The sequence below is a fragment of the Dromaius novaehollandiae genome, chromosome 1 (assembly GCF_036370855.1).
Source record: "Dromaius novaehollandiae isolate bDroNov1 chromosome 1, bDroNov1.hap1, whole genome shotgun sequence".
Classification (NCBI taxonomy): Eukaryota; Metazoa; Chordata; class Aves; order Casuariiformes; family Dromaiidae; genus Dromaius; species Dromaius novaehollandiae.
The window spans coordinates 118011970-118029483 of record NC_088098.1 but is presented as its reverse complement, the minus strand read 5'-3'; the positions used below and the strand labels follow the sequence as shown (position 1 = coordinate 118029483).

The 17514-nt window shown below is 37.7% G+C and overlaps 1 protein-coding gene across 1 annotated transcript in view; it reads left to right on the top strand.

The window, feature by feature from the left end:
* RCAN1 (regulator of calcineurin 1) overlaps positions 1-17514 on the top strand; it is a 44534-nt gene that overhangs the window by 8256 nt on the left and 18764 nt on the right. The gene's annotated exons all lie outside the window — the stretch shown is intronic.

Sequence of the window (17514 nt, the reverse complement as noted above, 5' to 3'; positions counted from 1 at the left end):
TTTGAAGAAGTGACCTTTTGAGCTGAATATTCCATTTCTGGAGTAAAAGGATCTGAAGAGGCTGTACAGCATAAAGATGTTTAATCAAGCATTGCATGGCCACTTTTCTCACACTTTTGGGAGGCCTTAAATAGTGGTTTGGATGGCTTCCTGTAACTGTTATCCCCATGTTAGTTATCCTTCTGGTGAAAAAGAGAGATAATGCCATGAAACATTAGTAAAAAGCCTGATTCCATGAGGGGATGGAGACTTATTTTCCCTTCTGTAGCTCTTTGCTATGCTCAAGGCATTACAGAGTGCTTTTATTACAAGTATGTGAATACCAGTTGATGTGTTGATAAAACAAGTAAGCTATTAATAGAGAACCCTCATGCCTGCAGCTTTGATTATCTCTGTCTTGTTCAGAGGAGGTATTTGGGAACAGGTTCAGATTTATATCACGCTCAGACCCTCTCTAGATCTCCTACTATGTCAGGTGAAAAGAGAAATAAGAATTTCACTATGTCTAAAATCCTGGTGCTGGTTAAGTCCTTAAAGTACACTGATAATTCCATTTCTCAAGAATGAAAAATGTAAATACCTTCCTACTTAGAAATAAAATTATGTTGTGTTTATGTAATACATAAGAGAAGTCATACATGGAGTGAAAATAAGAGTTAACAACATTCAGGTCTGGCATGGTTGGTTGTAAATGGAAACAATTTCAGTAATGCTGCACAAGATAGTTGTTAGGTGTCTTAAAAATGCTTTCTCCAAAATAAGAATAAATATTGTAAAATGGTCATTAATAACATAGATGTTGCAGGTATTAACAGAAAGTATTCCTGTATGAGCTTATGCTCTAATCATTAGCCTCGAGTCATTAGAAAAGACCATAAGCAAGATCTGTGCTAACAGAAGATTTAGAGCTTTAATCTTCCTAGAGAATCAAATGGAATCTTGGAAGAACGTTGTCTGGTTTAAATCACTGTTTTCTGGTCACATTAACAAGTCCAGGATACATTAAGACATCATGGAGTGTCCAATTCTGAGCTCCCCAGTATAAGAGATGGAAGTGCTGGAGTGAGCCCAGCAAAGGGCCACAAAGATGACAAAGGGACTGAAGCATCTCTCTCATGAGGAGAGGCTGAGAGCTGGGATTCTTCAGCCTGGAGAAGAGAAGGCTGAGGGGGCATCCTATCAGTGCATAAAAATATCATATATATTTTTATATATATATGATATATAAATACCTGATAAATATAAATATCTGTGGGCACAAGCTAAAACACAGGAAGTACTGTCTGAGTATAAGAAAACCCTTTCTCACTGCGAGGGTGACTGGGTGCTGGAACAGGTTGCCCAGAGAGATTGTGGCGTCTCCACCCTAAGAGATACTCAAAAGCCATCTAGACACCGTCCTGGGCAATGTGTTCTAGGTGACCCAGCTTGAGCTGGGGGGGGGTTGGACTAGGTGATCTCCAGAGGTGCCTTCCAACCTCAACCATTTGGTCATTCTGTGAGTACCTTTTCTTATATCTTTGGTATCTTTTTTGTTTTGTAGGAACACATTAAACTGTTTCCCAGGAATACAGACACATATATGCCCATGTAAAAAGAAAGTATGAAAATAAGACGTACAGAGGGTTAGATGTGATACTAACCTGAAGCTCATCCCAAACACCTCTCAATAAGACATTTTAATATTTGATAGTGTAAGCATGAATACTTTTGTCCATCAGTAATGACTAAACTTTCCTATATAGAATAGGTTTAAAATGATAAAAAGACAGTGTTTTCAACAGCTGTTGTACAGAAAGCTGAAGTGTCCAGCAGAGTTTGTCACTGAAAACATGTATTCGGTTGAGCAAGCTTCAGTAAATATTTCTGTAAATTCATATTTATAAATAAATTACAACTGTATGTATAAATAAATGGGCTTCAATAAAATGCTTTTTAGTGTAATAAGTGAAACTTTAAAGGAACTGAAAATGAGGAAAATATTTTAAAAATGGGTACACAAAATTTCAAGTTCCGTGTGGTTCATTGAATAGAAATGTGATCATAATTTGTGGGGTTTTATAAGTACATGTGAATGTAAAATATATTTTTAAATGGATATAAGTCACGGCTTTTGATCCTTGTCAGCAGATAGGGAGGGCTTTCTCTGTTTTGTTTTAATGCTATTCTATCAAAGATGTGTCACCCCCTTCGGATGGAATGCTAGGTAGTTTTAGTTGGTCCCCCCCACCTCCCCCCCTTGTTCTAAGGACAGCTTGATCTGACACCTTGTTATATGTACTTCAAAAAAAAAAATTTTTTTTTAATAGAGTGAGGGACCCAGCTGAGACCCTTGTAAGTAACATAAGGACTTTATCTGCAATAAAAGCCTTCCAGACACTTTTGGCATGAAATCAGCTAGGAATGGCTTTATAATTAGTTATAGGTTTTTCCATTCAGATAGCCAGAAATACTTCCCTCCCCCGCCCCCCCTCCCCCCCAGGGAAACTGTATTTTAAGTCTGAAGGGATTATTAATGCAATACAAATTATTGTAACCTAGTGTTTATGAAGGATTTTCAGACTTGTATTAAAAAAAAAAAACTTGGGCTCTATCAAATCCTGCAAAAAAAGTTCAGAGTAATGGACTGTGATATTCTTCGGGAGAGGGAGCAGCGTGGGAGTGAGCTACCTCATGGAATATTTCTACTCTTATATTTCTCATAGAACACATGCTGGAAAAGCATTAGTGAAGATGAAGTCTTCAGCTGTCTTCAGTAACCTGAAATTGAGTATGAGGTCTAAAATATAAATGATTTTTTTCTAAGTAATGCATAATTAAATAATGGAACTCATTGTCCTAGAATGTTATGGAGGCCAGAAGCCTAATATTAAAAATGAGGTGGAGCTGATTCATGGTTAGTAGCTATCAAGCAGGGTGGTTGGGATAACTTGATCTTTTTCAAAATCCATGAAGTGCCATTGCCAGAATATGATAGGAGAAGAATAGTCTGTTTGCCTGGCTTTATACCTGTTGTCTCTTTTTCTAAGTATTTGCTATTTGTTACTGCCAGGGAGAACTAGAATGGTAGTCTTCTTACTTTTTCATAATGCTGTAGTCATTATTTATTACTGCTGCTATCTAAAGCTGAGCTATCAATAATCATCGTATCTGCACTGCATTTTCTTTATTAAAAAAAAAAAAATCATTCTCCCAGATAGGCTTGCTTCATCACTTAGGTATAGAAGACTTTCAGATAGTTCGGACAGCTGTATGTGACACTTTGGTAATTGAATCATTTTTACTTTTTCAAGGTTTTCTTTTTTGCAATTATTTGTCCTGTTGGCAGACTTCTTGGAGGGGAAGTGCACCTTTACCTGTTGAGCTCAGAGTGCATTACCAAGCTGAATGAAGTTGGATTTTAGTTGGTTACATTGTTTCTGTAGTACCAAATATATTACAAAACTACAAAAAAATCTATACTGTGAGACAGTATATCTTTGTGATGAAACAGTGATTTTTTTTTTTTTTTTAGGAGTGATAAAAGTGACCGAACTGCCCTACGAGGACAGTGAACTAGGAGAGGGTTGAAAGTATTGTCATTACTTTTTCCTGTCTATATTCAGCCTGGCCAAAAGTTGTTTCTGACTGGAGAAATTTGAGTCAATTGGCAAAAGACTGACAAGGAGAAGAAAGTGCTTTTGGCACTTTTGTCCTGGAGATTACATTGTAGCTGCCATATTAAGAAGCTGCAGAAAGCTTTCTTGAGGCATACATGGGAACTACCATGAAAGTTTACTGCTGTAATACGTTTGTGTCTAATCTTTTAGCAGCAAATAGCTTGTTACTGTGCAGTATTGTGTCTTGGCTTTGAAGGTTATGGTGAGATAAGGAATGTTTGACAAATGAAGATATATGTGTGTGCGTGTGTGCGTATCATGCATGTACTTTATATATATACACACACACGCACACATATATATAAAAATCATGGTATCAACAAAAAAGGGTCAGACTTTGTCAAAGGTTCCCCTTCTAAATGCTGTTTTCCTCTTTCCAGTTTTTGTAGGTGAAGAAGCCAGTCAGAATCCACGTATTTAAATAAAATACATCTTCTATAAGACTTCTAGTGAAAATATGAGAAAAGAAGGGCAACCTAACCCATTAGAATGTTATGGAATGCATTTTGATGAACTCAATCGCTGTTATTTCTGTATGGAATACTGATAAATTATTCAGTGCTGATGGTCTTGCTAGGAAGCCGCAGTACTAATATGTCAATTCCCACAGCAGGCTGAGGTTTCTTTTAATCCTCCTTGTTGGTTAAAAGTGGGAGAAGGTATGTTGCAGTCTGGGTTGTCCGGTTTGCAGAGGAGGATGGAATTAAATTTGGGCAATGGAAGGAAAGAGTGGATAAGAATTAGAATATATATTTCCTGCGGATTATAAAATTATTAAATAAGAGATGGTTTCATGTGTCAAGCAAGCAGATAAACTTGTCAAGTATTGTGCAGAAAGTTTGTGTACATGGCTTGCGTAAGCAAGAGGGAGTTGGTGGGAACCCGCTAGCAGTATTAGTCCAACTTTTGGAGTGTGTGGGCACCTCTTTGCAGGATAGATTTTTAATCAATTTCCTGTAGTTCAGGTTCTTGGCACTTTGGCCATATCACTTCAGGCTGATAGCAAAGATCTGTTGGCTAATGGAAACAGTGATTAAGGGCTTGAATTTTCCTGAGGCTCCAGAGTGATAGTGAAACAGCTGCTGTTGCAGGCAATGGAAAGTATGAATAACTCTTGCCTGGAGTTGTATAACCAAAGGAATAATTGCATCAGAGACTAGGTTAAATTATTGTGACTTCTGACTATTAAAAACACTGTTAGCCCATGTGTTCATGCCTCATTACAGCATATAATTTAAAGGTGCTAAGGAGCCCCCCATTAGACATGAATAGATAAAGATATCGCATGAGGAGTCAGGTATTTTCCTCTTGGGGGAGGGGGAGGTCATTCGCCTGACAGGTGTGTAGATTTAAACAACTTTATGAAGTTTCTTCTTTGATATACAGCAAGTGAACTTTAGAAGAAAAATATTAGTAATGTAGCCCACAGCAGATTATGTGCAGCAATTCTTCACAGGAGACAATTTCAGGAGAGATTGTTCCTTAATTAACCACTTGAGATGTGGCTATGTCTCTTGTTTCTTCCTTGGTAAGTTGCCAAACTAAAACTGTTCTTATCAATGAGTGCAATGATGAAGATCTTGCCTGCTGAAAAAAGCAAAACCTCAAAATTCATAAAAATGGAGGAGAAAGCAGAAGATGGAATGAAGTGTTGAATTGTATTTTGTTTTCAGCAATGGTAATTGAAGTGTAAGTTTATAAGCAGAAACTGTTGCCACTGTATTCAGGAAGTTATAATGGTTTCAGGAGTTATTTTCTAATAATGAAAAGTTTGGTTTTTTGTTTGTTTTCTCTCCAATCATAGCAGCTGACTTCTTCCCAAATAAGCAAAGAGAGAAATTAAATGTATGCCTAAAGTTATACTGTTAAGTATAGCAGAAACTTTAAAGGTCAGAGTGTTTTTTTTCCTAATGCTAGCGTTTCAACAGCAGAATTACCCAGAGTCATCTCTGCTTAGGTCAGAGGGTCATATGTCTATTTTCCTGTTTGGGGGTTGGTTTTTGTTTGTTTGCTTTTTGTTTTTTAATGCCAAAAAATTTCCACTAGCAGTTGAAATAACTCAGCCCTTGGGATGCTATCAGGTGGCTGCTGAAGCAAAAAGGTTAGTTGCACTGAAAGCTTCACAAACTTTGCAGACAGTTGGGCTATTTGGCTGTCAAAAGGCTATAATTGATATTATTTTAGTATGTTCCCAAATAAAGGATATGGCACTAATTTAACATGCCTGAAAAAGTTAAAGTACACCAGACACTAACCACACCAAAAATGCTGTGTGATTTAGGATAAAATCCAGCCTCTTCTGTGGCCTGTTTTATTAACATACTTTAAAAATACATTTGAAATTTCCAGGTGCACTTAGTGTGTCTTAGAAATACAGTAACTAACTGCAATTATCTTGTTTTTTTGCTACCCACCCAAACCATTCTTTAAAAATATTTTGATAACATCTTGCCATTTTTCCTTCCTTAACTTCAGTGGAAAGTTTCATTCTCTAAAGTTCACAAAGATGCAAACCTGCTTCTTAACATCTGCTGTGGTTTTCTAAAAGCTCCTGGGTTGGAGAGTATAATTTTTTTCCTTGACTGATTTTTCCCTTAGTTACAGAGAATGTAGAGGAAGAGTGGTCAGAAGACAAACACTGTGAAGTTCATTACTTGTACTTAGCTATGCTAATTTTTCTTTCATTAAGTTAAATACTGCTGTGTTGCTATAAAGAAAAAGTCCTTTGAAAAAAAAAATCACATGCTTTTTGTAAAAAAGACTTTTATACAATTCAGTCCTTGTCTTCCCCCTACCCTCCCACTCCCTCAAAAATTTTTTTTGACATAATATAATTGCATCCTTTTTATGATAGTAAATAATGAGGTAACTGCAGAGGTATGTTCCATTAAATTTCATCAGGGATACAGCAATATCTTCCCTCAACATTAGACAGGTCATGTATCTGTCATAGCTGAAAAAACCCCCCACCGTAACAATTTAGAAAAACATTTTTGGGACAAGTCCTGTTTTACTTTTCAGAAGGGACAGCTACGAACTGAAAGAAAAGCAACTAAAATACAAATCTATGCTGCAGATTTTAAAAAGAATAAAAAATAAAAAAAAAGAAAGCCAAGGTAATATGTAGACTTAGTTTTCACCTGCTAACCATTTCAGTTTTTAAAGGATTATCTGAGTAGCTTAGGTAAAATTTGGCACATATACGCACACTGAATTTTAAATATAAGGTGTGTTAAATGCACCAGAGTAACAGTTGACAACATGCAGCAGACAGTAGTTGTATAAGCAGAAATGGCCCAAGCTCCTGGTTTGCTCCTAGAAAACAGAGGCAGCGGTGGTGGAGAGAAGGTGGTTATTGCTGTCCCCTCAAAGGAGAGAGAAGGTTATTGCTGTCTTATGATGACTATTGAGACTGGAGAGAAGCGTGCAGATGAGCTAGGCCACTGCAGAGGCATCCTGGCACGCGGGCCTTTCCATCTTGGGAGAGGCTGTTCTTTCCAAGCGATAGCTGCCATTCTGCGCCTTCCTGCCCTTAACACTAAGGTAGGGACTCACAGGGCTTTTGGAGGCTGTGAAATGCGCAAAGTAGATAATGGGGCCACAGCTGTTGCTGCTGACAGTGAGTTGTTCCTGATAGCACAGTTCACAGTTTGCCTGAAACACACCTTAGAATTGTCATCAGATTTTGCAGCATTCCTGGCATTAGTTTGGATGTGTGTGCAAGCTTGTCTAGTGCCGCCCAGTTACCATCTCCTTCTGGCCTGAACGAACTAGCTCTGCCTGAGAGCTTTGCCCCTTTGTCTGTTGTGTTTATTCTGTCCTTTCTGAAAAAGCCAAACGTACTCTTAAAACTGATGACAATTCTGAGATCTATGCATGTTCACTGGGAACAAAATTGAAATTGCCAACTTCTTTCATGGGAACCTCCGAAGAGCCAATAGCTTCCAGATACCACAAACATTAGCTAATTTAGTTTGCTATCCACAGAATTATTATTTTATTATTATAAGCCTCTAACCCCTTACATGAGGCCTTCCTGAAGGTATATTCAGAACCTAAGAGATGTACGTAATATTTGCTAGTCCAAGTGGATTAACCAGTTTAAAATTTTGTGCCACTGTAAAACCTGAAAAGTAGTTCTGCATGCAATTCCAAATCCAGATCGTGCATAGTCCCACGCAGCTGCTCAATTTTTATGTACTGGTGAGTCCATTTTTTCCCCTTCATAATGTACAAGAGTTCAGGCGTTGTTACGTGATAAAGGTTGAAAATCAGTGTGGTGTTATCTCTGAAAATGTTTGGCACTGGCTTTTCATCTGAATAGTGGACTTTTGAGAATGTTTTTGCAGCCACTCTTTGCTAGATTTCTACAGAAGTCAGTACAGGAAGTAAACAGAAATGTTGAGCAATCAAGCCCCATTGTAACTTGCAGTACATGCAGAGGCCATGAAGATGGGTCTTGTATGACATATCTGGGTCCTAAAGTGATGCTGTTTGAAGAGTTCCTTGTTGGTCTGAGAAGGAGATGATTACACTGCTCTCTCTTTTGTGGGGTCTTTCTTTTTCTCAGTTAATCAGCTATTAAAGTTATTTGTAGTAGATCCATTCTTTTGGAGTAATGCTGAGTAATGAACCAGAAGGCATGTGATGCTTTAAAAAGTAAAGTCTAATATCACTTCTAAATACATAAATAAAAATCCTAGACCATAGGAAAGCAGGGCTGAGTGATCAGAAATAACTTGTGATTACATAGTAGAGGTTAGTCATAAAGTTGCTTAACTTTATGAATCTATGCTCTCTTTTCTTCCATGCTTCCCTCTCCTAGTATGTCTGACAAAAATCCTGAAGCTCTGTGTCTGGGGCCTACAGTTTAACCATGATTCGTAGGAGTGTCAGTTGCTCCATCATCTCAGCCTTAAAAATTGCCCAGGTATTTGTATAAGCTTTAAATAGGAGGCAAAGGATCCTATGAAAGCCAACCAAAAGGAGAGCAAAGTAACAGCTGCCAAACTTGCACTTCTAAACCGCAATGCAGTACAGCCACCCTCCAGATAAGTTATCAGCAGTTTCCTCTGACTTGGTCCAAAAGCTGAGGTTGTAGCAGCGGAGCAACTTTGGCCCCTGGCAGGGCATGTGTGCCCAGCAGGTGCGGGTGCCCTGGCTGCTCTGCCTGACCAGCAGCTCCTTGTGCCCTGGAGCAGCGCTCCGGCAGCCCAGCCTGCTGCATGTGGCCCTCAGGAATCAGCACAGTGCTGGGTGACAGTGGTGATGTTTTTTTGGAAAGTCAACTGTGTTGTTTATGAATAATGGATTGTATCTAATGGGAGGAAGACAGAGAAGCTAGCTCTGTCACAGACCATGAAGGTTTGGGGTAAATACTGTTTGGATCTATAAATCTAAAACTGCAGTACAACAGTAGGCAAATAAGTGCTGTAAAAATCTTGACATGGCAACCCATCCAGCTCTAATTCCCCTTCTTGAAATGAATAATCTTATTTTTTGCATAAACTGGATGTGGGGCACCAAACTTTAATAATAAAGAGACAGATTTGACTGTATTTATGATATAGTATATTGCAGTCCTATCTATATCAGACAGAAAAGGGATTCTTGTAATTGTTATGTCCTGCAGTTGCACCTAATTAAAAGCTTTTAAAGTTTACTTTTGTTTCATTTTTAAACTGCATTAGAGCAATTTAAAAGAAATATCTGCCTACATTTTGCAGCGTGGATTTTTTTTTTTTCCCCCATAAGGGAAAAACAAACCTTGGAAGTTTTGTTATGGCAAGCTGATCTATCTTTAACGTAACTAGTAGTTTCTGAGCTTCAAAATAGGCAGCTGACTTTTTGTAATCGTTGACAACATAGCTCTTGTAAGTACCCAAGACCACCGTTTCTTAGAGAATTGCTGGTAACGTTCTTTTTTTCCTCCTCTTCTCCCTTTTTACCAGCCCGCTTAATCTTTTCATATCTTTGCACATTATTGCTGGGCAATATGCCCTTTCTATGCTTTAAGTCTTGGTCTTTTGCTGACCGTTGTTGTTCGTACTTTGCATTGCATATCGTCTTATTTGAAGACTGTAATTACTTTGCATTTAAAGCTGCAAAAACCCTGTTGTAACATCTAGGTTGCATAATGTAGAACTAGAAATGCTTATAAGCTCCTTTTTGCTCTGCTCAGAGGGTTTGAAACATCAGCTAAAACTTTTTTGATTGCCTCTAGAAACAAATAAGATACTGCTTTCCTTACAGGCTGTCAAAATTAGGTGACTTTGAGAAGAAGTGACCAGTCTCTGGTGCTTAAAAGTACGGTGTTTATGAAACTCTGACTCCTGAAAGAGTACGTATTAGTCTTGCACAAACTGCTTTTATAATGAACACCTGAGCTCATTAGGGTGTTTTTTTCCTTCACAGTCAAATTTTGTGAAATAGAACATTTGATCTCTAAGCTTTTCACAGTAGCAGTTCAATCAAAACAGAATTCATCTGGAAAAAATGATAAGCCTTAACTGTTGACATGGGAAAGATGTCTTTTTCTGTATTTACTTAAAGGCTAGGTATACAATGGTAATCTTTCCTTTGACTAGGACTTTATTGTTGCAGTAACTTAATGAAGTTCCTCAGAAATACCTTGGAGAGTGGCATGAATAGCAAGCAGACTAAGAATAGCTTAGGGCAGCGCCCTGAAGGGAGCTGTCTGCCTTACTTCCTTGGCCTGAGGAAAGGCATCAGGGCTGTTGTATTTTCCATAAAAGGGTTTGGGGGACTATGAAAGCAAACAAACACGAAATTTCAAAGTAATGTGGAAACCTAGGAAATTACATCCATGTTTAACATACATGTTTAATATCCTATTGAAATTTCATTTTTGTTTAAACTTCACAGGGAAATAGGAATAATTTTGTAACACTGAAAACCTATTTTTATAGCACTCTCTTATTTATATGTGGGATAACCTATGTTTCTAAAATTAATAAAAGTGAATAGAGAGGAGAACTTAACCACTTTAAATGATTTGAAGCAGAGACCTAATGGAAATCCAACAAAACCTGTTTGAAACAAGGACTTTGAAGTTCTCAGCAAAATAAAATTTGAAAGTCGTGTTCAGGCTGTGAGAAATGCCACCGTACTGTGGCAGACTGTCTGGGAAGGGAGGATTTGGGTAATCAATTGACTTTTTAAGTGGGAAGCAGCCTCTGGTCAGAGAAATTAACTTGTCAGCCTTTGAGCTGTACAGACAGGGGAAGCCAGATATAAACAATGTGCAACAATGTTACTTGTAGTTTCATTAATACCCAGAGGTTATCTGCATAGTAAATATGATTAGGTTCCCTTAAATTGCATAATGAAAATGGAAGTGAGGGTCTTGGGAACTACTTTGAAGACTCATTTGTTTAAGTAATACCCTCCTGACTGAGGCCTGATCAGAGAGAGGGGACCCAGAACTTTGATCAAGTACTGAAGTCAGCCCTACTGGTGTGTGCTGCGTTGAACTGACACCAGAAGGGATTTTAGAAACCAGTCTGGCAAGTAGATTCAGAGAACAGATAATTATTTTACAGTCCCTCTATGGAAACAAAGTCTTTGTAATGTTGTGACTTCCAAAAAAAGGACAAAATTTTAACAAAAGATGTGAGTATTCAAAGGCACTCTTTCTAAGTTTCCTTACTTAAAAAAAAAAAAAAAAAAAGTTTATTAGGGCATCTGCGAATGAAGTGGTAGTAAATGGATTTATACAGGAAATGGAGGGAAAAATATGTATCTTTATTTCTTTTGTAATGTATTTTGGGGAGACTAATCTTGAAAATAAGGATTCAAATTCTTTTTGGAAAAGGTTGTGGTTTGGGTTTTTTAATCTGCCCCCCCCGTACCTTCCCTCTTTCCTGGTTTTGACAGACTTCCATGTTGGACAATTTGGCAGAGATAGTTTCTTCAACAATATCACTCTTAAGGGACCACATATATTTCTTGCCATGTGCAACACCATTTTCATCTAAATTTTGAATGAGGCCAATGGTTGCAATTACCACACTTTTATAAAGCAGCAAGAAAAATTAATTGGTAATCTCCTGTTTATATGAGTATGCGTCTATAGATTTGGGATTCAAATGTATAGACTTGTCTGATGTTTCCCCACCCACCCACACACACTGGTACAAAATACTGTGTCCTGCTATTTAAACGCAATAGCACTTGCTGGGTTAATGGAGATGGCATTGTCTGCTGACAGCTCAGCTCTTTGAGGCTTCTTTTGCAGAGTCTATTTGTACGTTCATGGGAATTTAACAGCCTCTGGCTTTTGAGGTTGCCATATAAATAAATTGACATAACTCGTCCACATAGTCTCACTTTCAGTTGTGTTAAACAGGTAAATTTCTGTTTAATGTTAGTCTCAGGTTTTTCTATCATTTTAGCATTGACATTTAAACAGTACTAAATCCCCATTAAGAGGGGCTTACAGATAAGGACTTGATCCTGCTTTCATTTAGGAAAGTGGCAATATTATAGCATTGACTTTAAATGGGAGCAGAATTAAGCCATAAAGTAAACTGTGACGTCAGGACAAAGATGTACAAGAGAGGAAAAAAACAGGCTATTAGGGGGTGGGCTAGATCTAGTTACACGTCTGAGTAGAAATATGTGTAAGCACAGTGTAACTTGTTTTTCCTAAACAAGTGTGTGCATGTTTGCCATAGTAATTATTCTGGGTATGGGAGTGCTTGAGTTAACTAAAGTGTGTCTGATAGAATAAGCTTATTTAAATGTTTTTTGCTTTCAGAGAGATAGTCTTGAAGGTTCACAATCAGAAACTAGACAATGGATGTATACTACTTTACCCTACTGTACAGACTTTGTGAAATGTTTTCCAGGAAAATAGAGTACAGCCATGAATCACTTGTGGAAAACCCAGTGGAATGAATTAGTCAAATGTTTGAGTGACCACCCTTTGCCTTCTGGTATCAGGAAATAGTGTGACTTTCCATGATTTTATACAGATCATACAGCATAAATAAGAAAAGCTGTAGTTAGAATATCAAGCGATTACAGTTCCTGCTTTTTGACCTTCTCATAGCTCTCTAAAAATGCTTATTTTGGAACAAATACGAAATTGGACAAAAGGTATGTTTTCTTTCTCTTGGAAAACATCACATTTTTAAGATGTTCAGAGAATTTCTCCACTTTCTCCCTTATTTTTTCCACTTCTGCCTATGTTTCCCTGTTGGCATAATTCAAAATAGTTGTCCGTTTTCCCCATCTCTTCCAAAAGCGTTACTTGTCTTCTCTTCTTTGACTGCCAGGCTTTTGGTTTCAGGGTCACAACTAAGCAAAGTCAAAGACTGCACAGTTGAAACAACTGTAAGTGTAGAAAGGAAGGCTTCTGCATATGCATTCCGTAAGGTGTGTATTAGATAATGTACATACATGGCAGTATTGATTTCTATTTTTATTGTCATTCTGAGAACTGACTAAACACAGCATCCTTACATTCAATAAACTGACCAAATTATTTCTTTACTGGACAGTAACAACTATTTCTTTTGAAGCTATCAGCATAATTAACAACTAGTACTGAAGTCCAGCTTCTTTGTTTCACCTGTGCAAAAGCACTGAAGTGAGTGGATTGTCATGCTGCTTGCACTGGCAGGCAAGTATGGTCTGAACAGTGTTGCTGATTCTGGTATTGGAATACAAAAATGGTATGTCAGAAATGCCAGAACAAGTGTGTGGGGTGAGGGAGTGCGGCTTGCAAACTTCCTTGGAACAAATCCTGTGGTTGTCTTTGTGGCTTTGCCTGTTGATCCAAAAACCTAGGGAGGCTATTGATGTTTGGAAGGGGGTTGATGTGATTCCTTGGCATTTTTGCATAGATGGGAAGCTCTGCAAATTGGCTGGTAAATCTTACTTTTTGATATTTCCTCTACCTTGACAATGAGCTGATTTTGCCAAAGATGATTGCACCTAAGTTCTTCTTTAGGGAGCTGCATAGGAAGGTTTTTTGTGAGCTACAGCTTGTGCATGGATGTACTTTGAGAAATTCTTGATTAGACCAGTTTGGTCTAGGAAAATAGATGAAATGACTTGTTACTTAGTAAGTAAAAGCCACCACATTTACTTTCCCTGTTCAGTTGTACTGAAGTGTGTCTTGCTAACTTACTGTGCTATTTCTCAAAGATGGCAGTGTAGAGGAATGGGGCTTAGGCAACCTTAACTCTGAATTCCTTTGGAAAGGAGAGAAATGCCTCGTTTTCTGCTAAACACATCCTAAGAAAGTTAATGACAACAAAAGCCTTTAAAAACAGTTAATTCCAAGTAGTACAAGATACCATTGAATAGAACACTGACTTAAAATAACTGAAAAAGAAGTCCTGTCTTTCTCCCCCTCCATACACTGAACCAAGCTTGAATCTCTCACTGCACTCACCATGAATTTGGATTCTTTCTTCTCCTTCGTTTTTGTGCACTTTAACCATGCCCTAGATAGCCATTCTGATACTTTGTCACTTTTGACCTTTGTTCTCTCTTTCTTAAACTCAAAAGCATGCATATTGTGCCTAATACACTTCTGAGATTCACATTGTTTACTCAATATGAGTTTCTGTGTGTGTGTGTGTATGAGGCAGTTAGGTGGTCTTTCTAAGTTATCTTTTTACGTGATAAAGATCAGCAGCATCCTTAGCCCCTGACTCATTTTGAACTCTTATTTTGAGCTCTGTAAAATCCTGGAAAATCCAGACAAACCTCTTTTTCCTAAATCACTTAAGTGATTTATTTGTTTATTTTACTGTAGTATGTGGATTAAATAACCCCCCTAAAACTTACAAATTGCTTGGTACAGAAAGCATATTTCACAGATTGTGGAACAAATACCTGGCTTACTCTACATTTGTGTCCTTTGCCACCTGTTCGTACAAGGTTCTGAATTCGCCCGTCTTTGTATCCTCTGGCATAGGCTGATACTTGCTCTAGCTTGTCTGTAAGCTCACATAAGCTGACTGACTCGCTTCTACCAAGCAGAATAGCTGACAGCTGAGTTTGCATGCCTCTTCTTTGGCTTTCTACTCTGCTATTTTCACACAACTTTTTGTCACAAACATTGTCCTTTAAGCCTTTATCTCTGTGTTGTATTTGATTGAAATTTGTGAAGAAGCTCAAGAGAACTCTTTTTTTTGCCTGCTTTCTGATGACTTTGAGAAAACTCCCCCTATCACTTTAAGGGACGTTTTTCTTCGGTGGATTTGTCTTTACATGAAGGAACTCTTTGAAAGTACAGAACAATTAACAGTGCCTTTTTTTTTCTAGATAATTCTTTAAAGGATTAAGTGATGTCCTGAGGAGATTATCCCTAAATGGAGTCTGAACATAGGGTTATAGGCTCTTAGTAATCCTCCGTTCAAGTGAATAGAGAGTGCTCCTCAGAAATTTGTAACCTTTCAAGACACTCTTTGCTAATGACTCTTCTGCTTTCCAGGGCTTTCCCAGAGAGGGCTTTCTTACATACTTCCTAAGGACACAGCAGCCATAAGCGTTCTTTGCTGTGTTTCTGTGTTTCCCAAAGAAACAGCAGCTACTCTAGCCTGGATGGTTTCTAGCTCCCATCCCCAGGACAGCTTTGAGGTCTCGAAGAGCAGGATGCAATTCTGGTGCTGATCAGGCTTTCAGGTGCCATGAAATAAATTGGTGACAGCTAAGCATCAAGGTTGCTCAGTTTATGTTAATACCTTCCAAAATGCCTCTTACTGAACAAAGCACAGGGGTTTCTTGGAGATTTCTCTACAGAAGGTTCTGTTATCTTCTTAACAGGTTTATTGATGATTAATTTAAGATGCTGGTGTTGCATGGGTGTTACAGTGTTTGAATAGCTTCTGTTTGTATAATCTGTCCATATGGACTGACAGAATGCTATGCAAATCTCATTTACTTGTTCTGGTTTTGTATTTTATTCATTAAAAATATTTTTCTATAGCAAACAAATTTAATTTAGCATAAGTTGTTTATCTCTTCTAAAGTACTCCCAGCGTTTGAATATCCTAAGATACTTTTTTCCTTAAGTCCACTGTTCTACTCAGTTGCTGCAGTTTTCCAAACTTCTGGATGCTAGCTTTTAGCACTTAAAATCATTTTTCTGAGTGGAATGATGTTTTTGATATGATTAGAAAAGTGATTGCCAGTAAATATACATCATGAAAAGTAGTTATTTAATTTCAAGATACTTGAATGAGGGCAAAATTGCAGATACATTTACGATGGATCACTTGAGTGAATTCTTTGCCAGGGTAGAAACAGTGTGGAAGAAAGATTTTAAATATTGGAATATATTTGCTATATTAAAAGAGTTTACTAAATGTGTCTAGCCAATTACTCAAATATTCTGTAGTGGAATTTCCAAATTACTGTTTTAATATTACCAATCACTGAACAGGAATTTAGTGTTTAATGCTTGGAAATGGAAGTGTAAGTCATAGATTTTTCCAATGAGGGAATAAGCACACTGTAGGTATTTATTTTTCTGATGGTTGGCTGGAAAACTGTCATGCATTCAAGCTGTAAATAGCCCTTCTGTGACAGAGCACAACGCTTTATATTCTGTTTGGATGCCTGTAGCCTGCATAATACAAGTGTAACAACAATTCATATATTTTATGCTTCTATTAAAAAATCTTGTAAGAGTCTATTTGGGATAAACAGCTGCTTTCCTTCTTGGCAATGCTTTTGGAATCTGTGTTTAAAAAATTGTCAGTGGGTTATTGATTTTTTTTTTCCTCTCCTCTCGCTTCCTTCTCAGTGGAGTAATTATGGAGAGGATAGCTTCTGTGTGCTGACAAGTGGCTGAGTTCAGCACTTGGCTTCATAGAAACCTCACTGACATCCATAGGTGAAACACACTACTTTGGTCAAAATTTTGGATCCCTTGGCATTACAGGTTTCTGCTGAAGGGACATACAGCTTTGGGACACAATCTGTAGTTTCAGACTCTTCAAATAAATGTTTTTAATTCCAATTAAGGACTCATTTGAGTAGGGTTACTTCTGTTTTTGAAAGAAGAGCAATAGATGCGGGCAACCTTCTTTGGAATCTTTTTCTTCTTCCTTGTGAAAAGCTCTTGAATTAAGATCAAGAAAAGCAGTTAGGTAACTGGCATTTACTGGAGCCAGGTTGTGTTGCAGTTCACATGTCTTCAATAGGTGAAATTTTTAAGTGGAGGGAGAAAAAATGGAGTTGGAACTTTTAAGAATTATTGATTAAGCAGTAAACAAAATTGTCTTAGTTTGTGGATATTTCTTGAAGAAATACTGTTTGACTTTTCCAAACCATTTTCTATTTTTTTTTTAATTCAAAGGAAAACATTCCAAAGTTTATGTAAAGTAATCAGACTGCAGGCAATTCAGTATGCTGCTTTAGCAAATGTCATCAAAGAGTAATAATAGCTCTTGAAGTTTTCAAATCATCTGTATTCCATCTGTGAGGGGGAATAATCTGCATAATGACACCTGTGTGCTATCTTTGAATGTAAGACTGTACTCAAATTCTCAGAAGTCCACCAGAGTAATGTTGAGAAACAGCTTTGGGGAGGAGGGACTCCCAAGACCACTGTTTTGAGTTAAAGTAGCACCTCGACATTATGTTGGGAGGTAGGGGAGTAAATAAAATGCTGCTTGCAGAAATAACCCAAGCTGCCTTTTTTACTTTCATTAGCCTTGGAGAGCACGCATCTGTTCTAGAGAAACTCCAGCTTGCAGAATTTCAAGACCTTCCACTTGTATGTCCTTATTTGAACTGATGAGAGAATCTGCTGTGTCCATCCCTAGTTATTACGTTTTTGTCTAACTAGGCATGGTGAACTGATTTGATTTCC